Source organism: Myotis lucifugus, unplaced genomic scaffold (genome assembly GCF_000147115.1).
Source record: "Myotis lucifugus unplaced genomic scaffold, Myoluc2.0 scaffold_37, whole genome shotgun sequence".
Taxonomy (NCBI): Eukaryota; Metazoa; Chordata; class Mammalia; order Chiroptera; family Vespertilionidae; genus Myotis; species Myotis lucifugus.
This window is the reverse complement of record NW_005871085.1, coordinates 5,247,560-5,266,073: the sequence shown is the minus strand read 5'-3', so window position 1 is coordinate 5,266,073 and position 18,514 is coordinate 5,247,560. Positions and strand designations below refer to the sequence as shown.

Genomic DNA, 18,514 nt, shown 5'->3' with positions numbered 1-18,514 from the left:
TAGAATTTGTACATCTAATGCTTCATCACATGAGATTTTAATGAGAACAATGAATAAGCGCTGTTTTCAAGTAAGCCCATGAGCATATGTTCAGAGACATTTGATTAGAGCCTTTGCTCTAACAGTTTCAACTATTCTTAGTTGCTCTTTAACAGTTACAGTTTACACTTAATAGATTCAATAATTAATTGCTTAATGGTAGAAAATAACTCAGTAAATCATGACATGCAAGAAATGACAGAAAAAGAGTACTCAGTCTTCATTAGGTTTTAGTGCTGCAAGGGATCTTAGAGATCATTGGTATTCTCCTCATTTTACTGGCGAGGAGGAAAAGTCAGGTCCAGAGAAGCTCAGTGGACTGCCCAGGTGCACACAGCTGGTGAGAAGCAGAGTCAAGAATAACAGTTCTGCCGAAACCGGTTTGGCTCAGTGGATAGAGCATCGGCCTGCGGACTGAAAGGTCCCAGGTTCGATTCCGGTCAAGGGCATGTACCTGGGTTGCGGGCACATCCCCAGTAGGACATGTGCAGGAGGCAGCTGATCGATGTTTCTCTCTCATCGATGTTTCTAACTCTCTATCTCTCTCCCTTCCTCTCTGTAAAAAATCAATAAAATATATTAAAAAAAAAAAGAATAACAGTTCTCTGGGCTCTCTGCCCATTGCTCTTACCAATGGCAATGGCTACCATTTACTGGTCATTTCCCATGTGCTAGCTAAAATCTCTATTATTTCATTTTATGGACATATCTACTCCAACACTTATGCCTGAATCCTTTTAGAATGGAGCAGGGAATAAATAACTTTAAGAAGTAAATATAGCCGAACTGGTTTGGCTCAGTGGATAGAGCATCGGGCCTGCGGACTCAAGGGTCCCGGGTTCGATTCCAGTCAAGGGCATGTGCCTTGGTTGCGGGCACATCCCCAGTGGGGGGTGTGCAGGAGGCAGCTGATCGATCTCTCTCATCGATGTTTCTGGCTCTCTGTCCCTCTTCCTTCTTCTCTGTAGAAAGTCAATAAAATTAAAAAAAAAAAAAGAAGTAAATATATGTTGTGCAGATACCAGTGAATGAAGAAATATTCACATAGACCTTATTTCAATAGCTAGTTTATGTGTTTCTTTCAAAGGGAACTTTAGTTTTATACACATCTTTCAGATTTTGTTGCTAAGATTCTCCTCTAGTAGTTTGATTTAATTCAGTTCGATTCGACAAATGTTTATTGAGTGCTTGTGATAGCAAAGGTGACTCTCTCTTTTCTGTTGCATTCTCCCTGGGTGTCAAGAGAGGCTGTGCCATACCAGGAAAGAGCACAAGCTTGGGAGTTAAAAAGGCTAAGGTTCAAACCCCAGCTCCACAATGAACTGTTTCAGGGATCTTGGGGCGGTTGCCTACTTCCCTACCCTGTAAAACGAGGGTGTGAATTACAGCTACCTTACAGGGTTGTTCTATAGATCAAAATGAATAAAATAAGTAAATAGAATCCATTTTATTCAAGGCCATTTGTTCTGCTGAATACTCATATTCATTAAGCTGAGCAACATTCTGTTCAAGGTCATTTATTATAACATGTGGTAGATTATATTATCCAAATGTGGCTAAACAATATCTCCTACCACACCTGCTCTTCTGCAGTGTGACCTCGCTACTCCCTTACCAAGAGGTGAATCTAATTGCTTTCCCCTTGAATTTTGATCACTCTTAGTGACTGTGGGTCATGCTATCCATTGAGTCTTCCTTCTAGCTAATAGGAATAAAGATGTTACACTGGGAGCTAAGATGTAAGTTGGCAGGAGAACTAAACAGAAAGACCCTGGCACCTGGATGATTGTCCACCTGGCCGTGGACTACCAACTCAGATTTACAGGGCAGAGGAATAAACCTTCATCTAATATAGGCCACTTATTTCAGACCTTCCTGTCACAGCAACCAAACAAATATCCTAACCAACACAATTAGAGACTCTATAAAGAATCTAAAGCAATTGCTCACTGTTAAGTATATAGGACATTTCAAACACTTAAATCATCTACTGCCCTCCAGAACACAATCCCTCCCTTCTGGGTGATTTTTGTACCTGACTCATTGACCTCTTTCACATAGACTTTTTTCTATCTCTTCCCTTAGAGTCATCAACAGACAATAGTAATTTTTTTCCATTTGTAGCAGTACTTAGTGTCCAACAGAAACCACTCCATCTGTTAAACAATATCTCGACTGCAAAGCTTCTCTTACTCTTGGTGGATAGATAATGACATGGACAGTCACTATCACCGTGGCAACAGTACCCAGGAACTATCAGAGGAAAATTGCATATGGAAGGCTGGCTCCTGAGAAGTCATGCCTCAGCTTCCTCCGGGGTCTGCTTTGTCTGCAAGTCTGGTGGACAGTAGTAATCTTTTAAATCACTTAATCTCACCAATCCTTGAATGTCTCATCTCCAATGACTCACTTTCCTGCCATTTCAGCCACCAGTTTTACAGCCGACCCCAGGCTTCCTCATGACACTAAATGGCACCACCTGTAAATTTTAGAATCCTGCCGTTTTTCTCTCTGATTCCTGCTCCTGGCCACCTCTCTTACTCTCTCTCTGCTACAAACCCAGTGTTTATTTTCATCATGTTCTTCACTCCTAGGTCCTATCCTATGTGTGGAGTATGATTTTTCCTGACTGGCATTTTTACTGTTATGGGCCAGTTAGCATTTTCTCTGCTACCCTAGAATCTTGCCCTAACCTCTTCACCTTCTGCCATTACCACCCGGTCAGCCCTAGCTTGGGGTCTCCACTGGACTCCCACAGCCCCTACACAGAGCTATCGCTCTGCTCTGTCCATTTCAGTTTGTGTGTTGGTCTCCCCAGTGGACTATGAGCTCTTTGAGGTTGGAGACTGACTTATTCATCTATGTATCTACAATTTCCAGCTAAAACACGTCTATTAGTTGGAATGCCTCAGTTGTTTCTGTCTCCATGCCTTTGCTTATGCCATTCCTCCCTCAAAATATATCCCCCTACTACATTAGCTCCTTTTAAAGTCAGACAAATTCTGTAAGGTTCATTTCAGATGCCACATCCAAGAAGTTTTTCCTAATATACTTTCCACTTCTGAGGCTCTGTAGCATTTCATTGGTATTTCTTTGCAGGCACTTTGATTTTGTAGTCAGTTCAATTATTGAGCACCTACTTTTCACTTGGTGATATGCAACCCATTTCACTCCTGCCTGTTCTTTACTCCTCATAAGTATCCAATTATCCTGACTTTGCAGATAAGGAAACTGAAGCTCTGAAAGGTTAGGGTGACTTTGCCCAAAGTCACACAGCTAGAAAGTGGCAGGACCAAGATTCACTCCAAGGTCGCTATTCTTGTGCTGAACTTTGTTGCCCCTGAGCTTCTGTCCCTTGTGTAAATTTCTTGTCCATCTGTGTATGTTCTTGAGGCAAGGGCTGTGTCTCTCACCTTTATGTCTCCTCTAACATCTAGCCCAGCCTCTTGTACAGAGTGAGTGCAACAGAATAAACAGAAAATAAAATACCGATTCAGGGACTCTCAGAAAACACCTGCAAGGCAGCATGTAGATCCCTCCCCCCACTCCCATTTCCCCCTCACTGACTCAGGGGGCCTGGCTGCCAATGCGCTCACACCAGATTCTTCCAGGAGCAGGTGCTAGTTCAAACAGCCTCATTAACAATCTGTGGGGCCCCTGTACTCATTATAGTGGGGTTTTAACTATATCCAGTTTCCACAATTTAACAGCTTCTATTTTTAACCATAATGGCAGGATCTACAGGAGAAGGAACTAACAGGATCTAGTATTCTCCCATGTCACTTTATGTCCCCTCCTAGTGTTCCAGAGGAAAAGAACCTGTCAAAAAGCAAGAAAATACATCAGATCAGCTACATACATTGTGATTAATATCTCACCGTTTACCTGTTTTCTGGCCATGTAAATGTTATAGTTTTTTGATCAAAGTAAATCTAAAAACTAAGACAATTTACCAAGCTTATCACCAACCATGACAGTTTACCTGTTCCCAGCCATATAGTTTCCATGATACCACAGCAATCTCAAACATTCCTTCCCTCCTAAACATCACTTCTCTCCTAGGAAGGGAGGCCAGGGCCTCATAAAGCTCAGTTTGGTTTTGTTTAGTCTCAGTTTTCCCCATTTTACCTTGCTGGAATACTATTAATTATTTCTTGTGAATTATTTCTTGGCAGAATGCTTAGCACAAATTACACATAGTGAATGTTTGGTGAATGAATAAATAATCTAGCTTGGTGTTATTCAAGCCTTTTTAAAACTGTGCAAAGTAAAAAATATAATGTATATTCCCCTTAACTCCCTCTGAAACAAACATTTTCTGAAGCATTGCTTACCTTTACTACCTGCAATGCACGCTGATGTTTTCCCTCCACTCCTATACTATCCTATTATCTCACTTCTTTTAAATGTTGGTTGTAATTCAATAAATTCATGCATGATCACACTAAGGAGTTCCAAACCTAATTTGGATCATATTGGATTAGGGATAGGAACTATATTTTATTTTGTACATAGGTTATTTTATTTACCATCACCATGTCTTTTTTTTTTTCTATTTTCAAGTGTTTAGCAAGGGCATAATCTATATTTATAAAAGGCTAATATGCAAAGTGTCCCCTCGGGAGTTCGACAGGGAGACCGGGAGTTCAATTGCTCACTATGACATGTGCTGACCACCAGCGGGTGGCGCGGAACAAAGGAAGGCCCTGGCTGGCAGCTGGGGAAGGAAGGCCCTGGCCAGCAACCAGAAGGCCCTGATTGGCCCTGATTGCCGACCAGGCCTAGGGACCCAACCATGCATGGATTTCATACACTGGGCCTCTAGTTAAAAATAAACATATGGGGAAAAGTCCTTCACACAAAACAGACAATAGCTGTCCTCTTCAGGGTCTCCTAGTGTTTAAAGTTTGCCTCTTTGCCTTGGAAACCATGACAACTTGGGGTCAGACTGAGTCATTCTTGCCAAGGAATGTTTCTCAAAATGTATGTGTCCATTCTTCCTTGGGCCACCAACTAATGATAACATTTACTGAGCACTTACATTTGAGGTACTGTTTTTATAATCATTTTTTTAATATATTTTATTGATTTTTCACAGAGAGGAAGGGAGAGAGATAGAGAGTTAGAAACATCAATCAGCTGCCTCCTGCACATTCCCCACTGGAGATGTGCCCGCAACCAAGGTACATGCCCTTGACCGGAATCGAACCCGGGACCCTTCAGTCCGCAGGCCGACGCTCTATCCACTGAGCCAAACCGGTTACGGCTTATAATCATTTTATATGTATATCCTCAGTTAATCCTCACAAAAGACTTTTAGCTAAAAACTATTATTTTTGCCATTTTATAGAGGAGAAAACACAGGTACAGAGAGACTAAGGCTGCTGGAAAAGAGTGGAGCCAGTTGAACCCAGATATTCTAAGAAGATGTGTTCATCACAGCTAGACTACTATATTCAAATCTTGTCTCTGCCTCTTAGTAACTGTGAGGTCTTGAGAAAGTTTCTTAAGATCTCTGTGCCTGTGTTTTCTCAACTATGAAATGATAGTTAATGATGATATTAATAGTGCCTACTCACAAAATTTGGGAAGATTAGGGCAGTTTATATGTAATACTTAGAACAATATCTGGCACATGGTAAGCACTTACTAAGTGTTTGCTCTTATGATGACATGAAAAACTGCACCCTAAGCCACTGTAATAAACTGTCTTTATAGTTCTTAGATGTCTTCCATAGTGAAAGGAACATTTGTGCTGAAAAGAACCCTAGAGGTCAACTAGTTCCACTTGGTCATTTCACAGTTGGGGATGGTCTAAAGCAGTGGTTCTCAACCTTGGCTGCACATTAGAATCACCTGGGAATCTTTTTAAAAATCCTGATTTCTGGGCCTCATCCTCCAGAAATTCTGTTTCTTGTTAAGGGGTGGGCCACAAGATTAGTAACAAAGAAACAGAATTTCCGGAGGATGAGCCCCGGAAATCAGGATTTTGAAAAGATTCCCAGGTAATTCTAATGTGCAGCCAAGGTTGAGAACCACTGGTCTAAAGAGAAGGAAGGGACTTGTTTGTCCAAAACTCCAAATGGATGAGGCAGTGCTGGGAGTAGAACTTGGATATCCAGTTTCCCAGTAGTGTCCTTCCCACCACACTACCTCTTGCTTCCTCATGTGTCTTATGAATGCTGCTATCCTATTCACTCCATTTTCTCCGTGTCATTATGTTGTTGGGAATAAACCTAAGTGCTGACTTCTGGGGAGACTCTTACTCAACAAGCTATACTGCAAGCATCCTGCTTTCTATATTTATTCATTGCAGGTATTTAGTATTTTATTATAACACTAGAGGCCCAGTGCACAGATTCGTGCACATTGAAAGGAAATTAATTAGAAGAAATATTTTTTATTTATTTATTTTTTAGAAGAAATATTTTAATATCGATTGCTATTCACCATTTCTCTATAATAGAAGTGTCAACCAAATTCATGATTGACAATGACAGATAGAAACACATGCGTGCGATTGGTGCCAGCAAGAGCTTTATATGTATCATGCATGCGTGAGTCAACTTAGCCTTTTATAGATATAGAATAAACTTGATTTATAGAATAACTGATTTAGCTAAACTTTTTCCAGCCCAGTGAAGCACCCCAACTTCTCTTTCAGGTAATTGTCAGCAACACAGCAGTAAATATCAACACAAAGCAGATTAGTATTGTAGATCATGCAGGAAGAACAAAGGGTAAAATATTTAACTGCAGCAGTGTTTGACTATATTCTGTGCAGTGAGAAAACCTGAAGTCATTTTCAAGGTCCACCATTTCTGACTTCTTTTCCGTTGGGTCAAATTTCTAAACTTTCCGGCTAATGAAAAAAAAATAAGTTGCTATCTAGTCTCCTATCTACCTACTCCAGGACTTCAGTGAGGATCAAATGGGATGAGGCACAGGAAAATACTTCACAGACATTTGGTTAAAGTGTAAAATGTTTGCACCTGGCTATAAAGCAATTCATGTTCCTAGGAGGCTAGTCACTAGGGCCACATTTTGCACTATGGGACTTGGCAGCATTGGCTGCGATTTGGTGGGGCGTCGCTCTGGGGTGGTGGTGGGGCCTGTGTCCCACTTTGGGGAAGCTGAGTGTTGTTTTGTCAACACCAGGACTGTGGTGCCGTTTCTTTGTAAATGGCTAATGTGCGTCACTGCAGCTCCTGCATTGAGCATTTGCCCCCTGGTGGTCAGTGTGCGTCATAGCAACCAGTCAGACAGTTGGATGGACACTTAGCATTTTAGCTTTTTATATATATAGATGTAAGGTTAGAAAACACAAATTTGGAAGAAGATGGGCCAGCCAATTCTCCATTTATTCTGCTGGTGCCTCCCTCATACACTGTTTAGCCTGTGGCCTTGACCTCCTCAGACCTTCCTGTATCCTCTCCTGCCTCTGCACTCTATCCCCACAGCAGCCTGGGTGAGCCTTTTAAAAATGTGATAATGTCACTTCTCTGCTCAAAACCTTTCAGTGGTTTTGCATTATTCGTATGGCAATGACCAAAATCCTTCCAATGGCCTACATGACCCTGTTTGTCCTGGCTCCTGCAACTGCTCCCATATTGCTGTCCCTTGAGCCTGCACTCAACTCCACATCCTTAGAAGCATCTTCATCTCCCCCACCACAGGAACTTTGCACATTCTGTTTCCCTTGTCTTAATCCCTCTTCCTCAGGGCTTTATTGTAATGACTTCTTTTACCTGAGTTGACACTTCCTCAGGGAAACCTTTTTCTAAATCACTTTATAGAATTAATTATTTTAATAAGTTTAGTATTTTTATTTTTTGGTTAATTTCTTGATTCGTATCCATTTCTTCCACTAGATTATAAACCCTGTGAGGATCAGAATAATATATTCTTGCTCTAGCTGGTTTTGTTCAGTGGATAGAACGTCAGCCTGTTGACTGAAGGGTCCTGAGTTCATGCCTGGTTTGCAGTCTTGATCCCCAGTGTGGGGCGTGCAGGAGGCAGCCTATCAATGATTCTCTCTCATCATTGATGTTTCTATTTCTCTCTCCTTCTCCTTTCCTCTCTGAAATAAAAATATATTTTAAAAATAATAATATATTCTCTCTCTTTCTAATTTAGAGCCTGCTATGTGTTAACTAGGTTTTTGCTATGGATCTAACCTACATTATATCTAACTAGAGTCCTGGTGCATGAATTCCTGTGCCAGTGGGGACCATTGGTCTGGTCTGTGGGATCAGGCCGAAACCAGCTCTCCAACATCCCTCAAGGGGTCCCAGATTGCAAGAAGGCGCAGGCCAGGCTGAGGGACTCCACCAGTGCATGATCGGGGCTGGGGAAGAACATGGGATGTTGGCCAGCAGGGAAGGGACGACAGGAGGGTTCCAGGGTGTGTCTGGCCCATCTCACTTAGTCCCTGTCGGCCAGACCCTAGCAGCAAGCTAACCTACCGGTTGGAGCGTCTACACCCTGGTGGTCAGTGCACATCATAGCGACTGGTTGACTTTCTGCCCCCTGGTGGTCAGTGTACATCATAGCGAGCGGTTGAGCGGCCTTAGCATATCATTAGCATATTATGCTTTGATTGGTTGAACGGACAACCAGACACCATATTAGGCTTTTATTATATAGGATTGTTATAATAATTCACAGGATAGGCCCAGTGTGTCGTTTATAGATGAGAAACTGAGATTCAGGAGAGCTGAGTAACTCAACTTTCAAGTAAAGTTATACAGCTAGTAAGTGGTGAGGTTAGAATTTGAGTTCAAGTCTTTCCAGTTCCAAAATCAGTATACTTTACATTGTGACTAACAAAACTTTTAATTTTCATTATTTTTTGTAAAAAAAAAAAAAGAGGGAGAGATTGTCTTAATGGTATGTCAGCTGAATGCCAAATTTCTTTCCTGGATATGTGTATATTTTTGATAGGGAAAATGGCGAGAATTGTGTATTCATGTGACTATCTTTAGAAAAACGTTACCTGCCTTCATATAGCTTTCTTTTAAAACAAATATTATTGACTTAGTTTAGTCCATTTAAATTCCTTGTGTCAGATTTCACTGTATGTAATTGTATGTTCACTGTGTTTTTATTCTGCCACAGAAGCTAGCATTTGAGAAATGAAATTTGCCCAGGAAAGGCTGGATCAGACCTTGGAGATTTGGATACTTTGGCTGCCCTGCATCGTTAAGGTTCAGGGATATGCAATTGTAAAGCAAGTAACTTTTATTCATGACTTCCTCATGTTTTCTTTATTTCTACTCATTACAGCATGTTTATTATCAGTTTGAAACAGATTTTTCCTTTTGTATCTTGTTAGTTTTATCTTCTGAGAATTTGTTGTAAGGAAGTAAATTGTAGATTTCACTTTGATTCTGATGCCTCCCTGAACTTCAAAGGTAATATTCCCTCAGAAAGAAGATTGAATTCTAATTTTTTATCTCAGAAAATTATACAGGCAACGTATTTGAAGTAGCATGATGGAAAAATCTAAAATAGAAATGAATGCATGAGCTCTCCTTTTAAAGAAAGTGCAGACAAGAAAGCAGAAGAAGAAAAATAAACAGGACTATATGAAGAGGACAGGCTCCCTCAAGCATTCAATGGCCAATCTAATAAAGTAAACACATTTTTTCCTTTAAGTTAAAAATGGGAAATGACTGATTTTCAAGACACAGAGAGAAAACTATTCTTACTATAGTTTTTCTTCCAAAAAAGCGTGAGCTCATTTCAGTTCTTTGGAAATATCTTTGAGCCCCAACATTCCCTATTGCAAGTGACCAAGCTGTGTGCCATTGGAAATACTGTGCATTTTGGGGAGGGGGGGGGGGTAAAAATAAAATCAGAGAGGGGAAGTGTAACTCCCCACTTCTTAAGTGTGGACTGCATCAGGTGACTTCCTCCACAGAATAAAGAACAGAAAGAGGGAAAGAGAGTAATTTTACCCTAGAGCAGTGGTCGGCAAACTCATTAGTCAACGGAGCCAAATATCAACAGTACAGCGATTGAAATTTCTTTTGAGAGCCAAATTTTTAAAACTTAAACTATATAGGTAGGTACATTGTTATTAACTTAATTAGGGTACTCCTAAGCTGGCCTTTGCTAAAAAGGTCCTCAATCTGATTGAGGTACGTTCGCTGAGGTCGACCCCTTCCAACTCTCCCATCCACACTCGTCTTGCATACTTGTTTCAGATAGACGAGTGTGGATGGGAGAGTTGGAAGGGGTGGACCTCAGTGAACGTACCTCAAAACAATGTATCCTGTTGCCCTACCGACCAACCACACCCCCCACTTCTTCTAACGCCACTTCTTCAAAATAGACTCACCCAGGCCGAAAACTGACTTCTGCACATGGACCACAAAGTTTCAATTGCACTGTATGTGCGCGCCCGCACGTGGTATTTTGTGGAAGAGCCACACTCAAGGGGCCAAAGAGCTGCATGTGGCTCGCGAGCCGTGGTTTGCTGACCACTGCCCTAGAGCAGTGTTCTCAACCTTCTGGCCCTTTAAATACAGTTCCTCATGTTGTGACCCAACCATAAAATTATTTTCGTTGCTACTTCATAACTGTAATGTTGCTACTGTTATGAATCGTAATGTAAATATCTGATATGCAGGATGGTGTTAGGCGACCCCTGTGAAAGGGTTGTTTGACTGCCAAAGGGGTCGCGACCCACAGGTTGAGAACCGCTACCCTAGAGAAACCTGACAAATACTACCTCAGCCAGATTCAAGGCCAACATCAATATCATAATTATATTGATAATATGTACCCTTTATATGATGTGATGAAAATGGCACTTTACCTCTGTGATAATCTTCCCCAAACCCATAAATACAGTGTAATCATGAGAAAAACATCAGACAAATTGAGGTAGAGGGGCATCCTCCAAAATACTTGAGCAATATTCCCCAAACTATCAAGATCATCAAAAACAAGGGAAGTCTAAGAAGATGTCAAAGTGAAGAGTAACGTAAGGAGATATGCCAACTAAGTGTAATGTGGTATATTGCATGGGATATTGGACATCAGGGAAAACTAAGGAAATCTGAGTAAACTTTGGATTTTAGTTCATAATACTGGTTCATTAATTGTAACAAATGTACCATACTAATATAAGATGCTAATATTAGGGGTAACTTGGTACAGGTACATGGGAAGTCTCTATACTATTTTCTCAATTTTTCTGTAAATCTAAAATGGTTATAAAGTAAAATCTATTAAAAACAATGACAAATAAAAATGCTTGTGGAGTCATTAGAAAAACTTCCGTGGGAATTTAGGAGAACACAGAAGCAATGAACGTTACATAACAAGATCTAACATTGGTCTGATGCTTGCTGGTTTAGGAAATGCCTTAATGTCTACTATCTCATTTAATTTCTAAACAGTCTAGTGAAGTAGATACAATTAATTACTCCAATTTTACTGTTAAGAAAAGTGGAGTTTGGAAAGATGAGGTGACTTTTTGGGAATCAAAACCTGGCCCGACTCTAATTCCAATGATTTTCCCATCACATCCCAGTTACCTCTATATTTACTGTCCCCAAATGTTAGCAACAAAGTAGTCAATAATAGCACTAGGGTGTTAATGGTTGATGAACATAGTCAAATGAATAATTCCTAAAGTCTTTCCTTTTTGCCATCAAATGATGCTACCTAAGATCTTTATTTAAGCATTGGTTAGTAGCATCTTATCAGAAAAAGTCAACTAATTCTATTTGCCTCTGACAACAAGGTTCCGGAGTGTGTTACCATTGAGGGTAGAGGGTGATATGCATGGGCAGTAGTTTGCTTCCTGTCAGAAAGCTTTATCTTTTAAGTCTGCACACTTTTGGAATATGACCTTTACTCAAGGCTACTTTGAACATCTCATTTGGCTTTTCAGAGTTTATTGGTAATAGATGGTGTTCTATACTTTGAACCGGGGAAGTGTTCAAAGAACAGCAATGTTTTGGGGATAGTTTACAAAAAATTCCAGTTGTGGTGGCCATATGATGCTCCATCTGCCTGTATTGTGTGGGTGTTGTTCTGCACTGTTCGATAGCAGGTCCATTTTTGCTTTTGGATTACAAACTCCTTGGGGTATGGATATGGTTTTTGTTTGGACCGTTTTACCTGCTGCAAAGCAACAGGTATCCTTTCTCCCTCCAAATACAGAGGACATGTGGCTCTTAAAATGGCAGTTGTAGGAGCAATGAAAAAATATATATGTGAAAGTGTATCTTTAGCAGTCAGTTACTGTGGGGCAGGTGGAAGTGGGGGAACTACCAGTTAAAACATCTGCCAAGACACACATAGCAACCATAGCAGTTATTGGATATTTTTTAATGTAGCTATGTAAGATGAACTCACCATACAAAACCTGTCTCTAATCCCATCAGAGAATCTGGTTTATAATCATGGATCTCATTAGATGTCCTGATAGATAGCTGGCTTGAGTCTCTGTCAGATCTTAGTTGGAGAGTAGGTGTGGCAGGTAGGTGCAGGGCACAGAGAATTTTAAAAAAGAGGACTCTCTAATAAATGTTGTTTTTAATTTTCCATCTTGCTGAAAACTCTCCTGGAAGGAAATTCTAGATTATTTTGATCACCTTTTGGGGCATTTACAGAGAGGATGTTTTTTATTTATTTTTATTTTTAATTAAAAAATATTTTTATTGATTTCAGAGAGGAAGGGAGAGAGAAACATCAATGATGAGAGAGAATCATTGATTGGCTGCCTCCTGCATGCTCCACACTGGGGATTGAGCCTGCAACCCAGGCATGACCCTGACCAGGAATTGAACCGTGACCTCCTGATTCATAGGTTGATGCTCAACCACTGAGCCATGAGGGCTGGGTAGAAAGGATGGTTTTAGCACCTTTGGGCTCAAATCTTTTATAGGGCTTCAGAGATTATACCCAACTCCTTCAACCATACAGAAGCCACTTTCTGCTGTTATTGTTGAGTCATTCCAGACTGTGTCTCTTTTACCATCTGATCCTCACATCTCTGTTTCCTTTCCCTAGGATCCGTCCCTTCTTCCCTACGTGTCCTTCAAAACTCAGCTCACATTTTACCTTACTCTAGAAAATCTTCTTTGATCATGTCCCAATTCAACTGCAAGTTTAGGTTAGATGTACTATTTTTTGTACTCCCCAAATACTTGCATATAGAGTTAGCATAGCTTTCATTTGTTCATTCATGTATTCAATTGTGCATTCAGCTTATTTATCAAATACCCACTATGTGTCAGAAGGTTCCTGCTGTCATAGAGCTTACTGGGGAGGGGGGGAATAAATAAATAAGTAGGCAAATAATTAAATATAATTTATGATTTTAGATAGTAAAGAAAAAAGTAGGGTTACATGATAATGAGTGAATGAAAGTGGGAGCTATTTTGATTTAGTGGTCAGGGACGTTTTCTCTGAGGAGGTGACATTTGAAAAAGAGACTTGAATAAAGTGAGAGAGCAAATGATGTGAAGATATGAGGGAGAGCAGTTTAAGCAGAGGGAACAATGAAGGCTGAAAAAGGAAAACAAGCTTGAGGTGCTTGAGGAACAGCAAGGAGCCTGGGTGGCTGGAGCCCAGCGTGTCAGGTGAGATTGGAATGGCAGGCCTAGTGAGGTCATGTTGGATGGTAAAGGCCAAGAAGAAACCTTTATGGATTGATGGAGCCAGGATTTGTACCTAGACTTATTACACTTCAAAGTTTGTGTATATCACAGTACATCACCTATACATATCACATTCTATAATACAACGATGGGAAGTAAAAACTTTGGTTGTCTAAAAATATGTAATTAAGATGTATTAAAATATAATATAAATATTTTGAAAAAATGAATCATATTTATTAATTAAGAAAGAAATATATAGTTTTAGGCCCAGTTAATATTAGCTATTGATCTATTTTTATTAACTCAGGGAAGATATAAGTTTTTATCAGACTGAACTATTCTTGAAAACAGTGCTGTTTATAAATCAGAGAACATTGCAATTCTAATTACAGATTTATATCACTGATTGTGATATTCAGCTTTCTTTTTGCATATTTTATGAAAAAAGATATGGTCTAGTGTTTCATTACATAGCCATAAATTTCCAGATAGTTCTGGGATTTTTATACTTGCATCCACAATTTTACTATGACTCTTTATTGGACATAGTTAACTTTCCATATCAATCACTTCCTCTTAAAACTAATAGAAGAGATGCTTATTAATTTGGACACATCCTATGATTTGCATTGTAACAGCAATTCTGAAAATTTAGGTCCATTGGCATCATAGTCTGTGAATCTCTTCTGAAACTGTCACACCATTTCTACCATGTAACTCTAGATCTCTAACATTTTTTATTCTTTTGAGTCCTGGAAAATGATGTTCTAGGCCTCTTGTTCAACCTAAATGTCTTCCTTGAAGAAGTGAGAAACAGCATGACTGCAGTTTCAAGTTCTATGTTTTTAGGTATTTGTCAGATCACTAAGAAAGTCTAATCTTAATAACACTGGGGGGCCTAGCAAAATGGGTGTTTTAGAGTCCTTTAGCTCCAAGTCTTTTGTTTTACTACTTAAGAAGTTTAAACCATCAAGTCATCTAATATCATTAAAATAAACTAGGTGTTCATACCTTACTTTGTCTTCTTCCAAAATATCCCATAAATAAGTACCAGTTAAGGGCTGAAAATTGGAGATCTTGATCTGTTCCTCCATTAAACCACAGAGAACTCAGCGCAGCTAGTTCCTACTACATACTCTCTTTCAAAAGATATGAAGTCTGAGATTTATAACCCTTCTCTCCTGATAGAAATAAAGTGTTGAAAACAATTCTCCCCCTTTTCCTGCAGGTGCCCCATTTGTGACAAATGCAATCAGGTTTGCCATGTTTAAACCAAACTTCTCAAATTTCTTCTTGGCAGATGGTTAAGCTCTATCACTTCATGTGTTCTGGCTAATTAGGTAAAACTTCCTCCCCCCTCCTGCCCCAACCCCCAACAAATATCACAGCTAGAAAGTTGTCAAGGGTATCATGTGACAGGCACTTGCACACTCTGCTGGTGGGAGCATAAAGGGATGAGGTTTCTGGGGGAAAACAATTTGTCAACATGTTTCAAGAGTCTTGAAAAGTCATCCCCTCTGACCCAGTGACTTAATATCTAGAAATTCAAGCCAAGGATAAGATCAGAGATGATGAGCAAAGATATATGTACAAGGATGTTCACTGCAGCATTATTTATAATATTAAAAAAATAGGCCCAGCCCGTGTGGTTCAGTGGTTGAGCATCAACCCAGGAACCAAGAGGTCATCGGCTGGATTCCTGGTCACCACACATACCTGGGTTGTGGATTCAATCCCCAGTAGGGGGCATGCAGGAGGCAGCTGATCAATGATTCTCTTTTATCATTGATGTTTCTAACTCTCTCTCTCCCTTCCTCTCTGAAATCAATAAAAATATATTTTAAAAGATAAGACTTGTTTGACTAAAATAGCCACAAAGAAGGAAATGGTTTAATTAGTTATGATGCATTTCTAAGATGTATATTTTGAAGTAACATGAATAATATTTTCAAAGAATACCTTATGGCATGAGAAAATTCTCACGAAATAACATTAAGTGGAGAAACTATGGCATACAAAATACATGGTGCAATATCTGAATTAAAAAATAAATTTATATATGGTTATAATGTATTCTCCACTGCAGTCCTAAATACTCAGGGTTTGGTGAAGTCTGACCCTTCTTGGAGTCCCTAGCCCTACTAATCTCACCCCAATGAGAAACTACACAAAAAATAGAAAGTTCCTTGTGGAGGTAGCTTTTCACAAGGAGTGGGAGAAACAGAGACTAGAAGCCACCATCTTAAGCAGTCCCTTTTATCAAAAAAGTGAAGCTTTTCAAATTTGAGCCTTCAAAAGAGGGTGGCCTATGTGGGAATTTCCACCCTTAGGACCGTTTCCCCTTCTCAGTTTCCCTGGCCTTTCGTCTTAACCCCATCTTTTTCCAGATCCCGGAGGCCCATGCTCTCATTCCCTGCTTTGCGAATCTACTCTTTCTTCATCTTCAAAGAAAGAAAATCTGCCTCTCTGAACTTTGTATGTATCTGGTTTGGGCCCGTTTTCCCTCAGCTCCTACTCTTCTCAGTCATTGCCTATTCCTAAGAGAAGAATATCACTATTAAATTCCTCATTAGTTCACCGAAGAAGTAATTATATCTCACCAAAGATGAGGTGTGTGATGCTCATATTTCTTGGACACAATAAAGATTTGCCAAGGACAGCCTTTTCCTTCTATTGCCATGTATTTATCCTTGCTCCTTTCAGAACAGTGGCTCTTGGAGTTACTGTGCTAAGAAAGCATTGGTTTGTATTTCATATCCATCCACCAGACCAGCAGTCAATGGCTCTTCCTCTTTGCTACCCAGAGTGGTGTCCATGCCAATTACATTTTCTGTAATGACATGACTTACCATGATTAGGAGCTAATAACGGGACAGGTTTTTCAGTTTAAATTGCAACAATGTCTTTTCCACTAGACTGAGTTTCCTCAAGCCTTTTCCACTAGACTGAGTTTCCTCAAGCCAATACCAAGTCTGACTCATCCAGATACATCCCCACCCCCACTATCATATGTTATCTATATGATTTGAGAATTTGATATGGAAAAGTCTTGGAGCTAATGGAATATATATATAAATATATATAGCTAATGGAATATATATATAAATATATATATATATTTTAGAGAGTAAGGGAGAGATAGAAACATCCATGATGAGAGAGAATCATGGATCGGCTGCCTCCTGAAAGTCCCCCACTGGGGATCGAGCCCACAACCAGGGCATGTGCCCTTGACTGTAATCGAACCCGGGACCTTTCAGTTTGCAGGCCGATGCTCTATCCACTGAGCCAAACAGGCTAGGGCGCTAATGGAATATATTAATGAAGAGCATGATCTTTGGAGTAAAGCCTTGTTTTGAATCTTAACTCTACTACTTACTAGCTATGTTACATCAGGCAACTTACATAACTTCTCTCTGTTTCTTGGTTAGTAAAGTAGGGATAAAGTCTATTTCAGGGAGCTATTGTGAGACTGAAATAAGAATGAAACTTATTAAATAGTGACAATTGTTATAATAAATTATAGGCAGTCTTAAACCTGGAATATAAAGAAAAATGGTTAAGATGGAGGTTGCTTTTGAACAGAAAAAAATATTTCTTTTATTGTAAAATAAAATACAAAAATGTATAGCTTCATGAGTTCTTATAAGACATACATCTTTATAACACCAATCAGATCAACAGACTTTTCTAGCCGCTGTAAAAACCCCTCCATGTGCCCTATCCTAATCACAATTTCCTGCCTACCCGATTTTACAATGATCACTTTTGTGTGTTTCTTCTGTATGGTTGTATCACCCAAGCATATATCTCTAAAAACTATAGTTTAGACTTGTACATTTTTAATTTAATAAATCTTCACAATTGGAAAGAGAGATCTAGGAAAATAAGTTATAACTCAGTGACAGGTGTAATTAAAATGTATACACAATGTAGAGTGATAGTACATTGTATAGGGTGTCCCAAAATTCACGCAAGATTTGAATTTTGCGTTAACAACAACAACAACAAAATAAAAAGCCTAATTTTACTTGGTTTATTGAATCAGATTCTATATCTGTTGCCCTTGATTTCAATCCCTTCAATTTGATAAGCATTACCAAGTACCAATTATGGCCCAGGAGCAGGGACAATGAAGACCAATGAAGACCATGGCTTTGCGTATGTGTCAGCAAAGCCATGGAGGTCATTTACCCGATGTGCTATTCCATACATAACCCTATACTGTATGCTTTATGAATCAATAAAAAATTTACAATTTTTAATTATAAACCTGTGTTTTCTATCAAAATTACTTCTTGCGTGAATTTTGGGACACCCTATACTAGTTAAAAGTATGGCATTCAGAGACAAGCTGCCTAGACTCATGCCCCAACTTCGTCAATTATTAACTCTTTAAGCTTGACTTTGTTACTCAACTTCTTTGCCCTTATTCTTCTCATTTGTAAAATGGCAATAATACCTATTTAAGTACATGGAAGGAAATATACAATATATTTTTCAGAAAATAGGAAACCAATTAACTAAACATTCAATTCAGGAACTAAAAACTAGGGACAGAGTAAACTCTAAGAAACCAGAAGGAAAATAAAGGCAGAAAAGATTAAATTAAATAATGAGGCATAGACTTCCAGCGGTTCCTCAATAGTATTTGTTTTTCTCCTCCTCTTCATTAAATTGAGAATCCCAATGTTTAGAGAGCCTGAGGCTAGGATCAGTTTCATGGGTCTGTGACCTGTGCAGTGCTCAGATGCTCCTGAGATTAATTTAATGCTCTGATGTTCCCACCTTGAAATTCTAAATAATGTTTGAACAAGAAGTCCCTGTAGAGTGCGGCTATAGGGTTAAGCCTA

General features: G+C 39.4%; 1 non-coding gene across 1 annotated transcript; it reads right to left on the bottom strand.

The window, feature by feature from the left end:
• Positions 1-2,155: 2,155 nt before the first annotated feature.
• On the bottom strand, positions 2,156-2,393 carry LOC111825719. Its single transcript, XR_002828922.1, has one exon.
• Between the last annotated feature and the right edge of the window lie 16,121 nt (positions 2,394-18,514).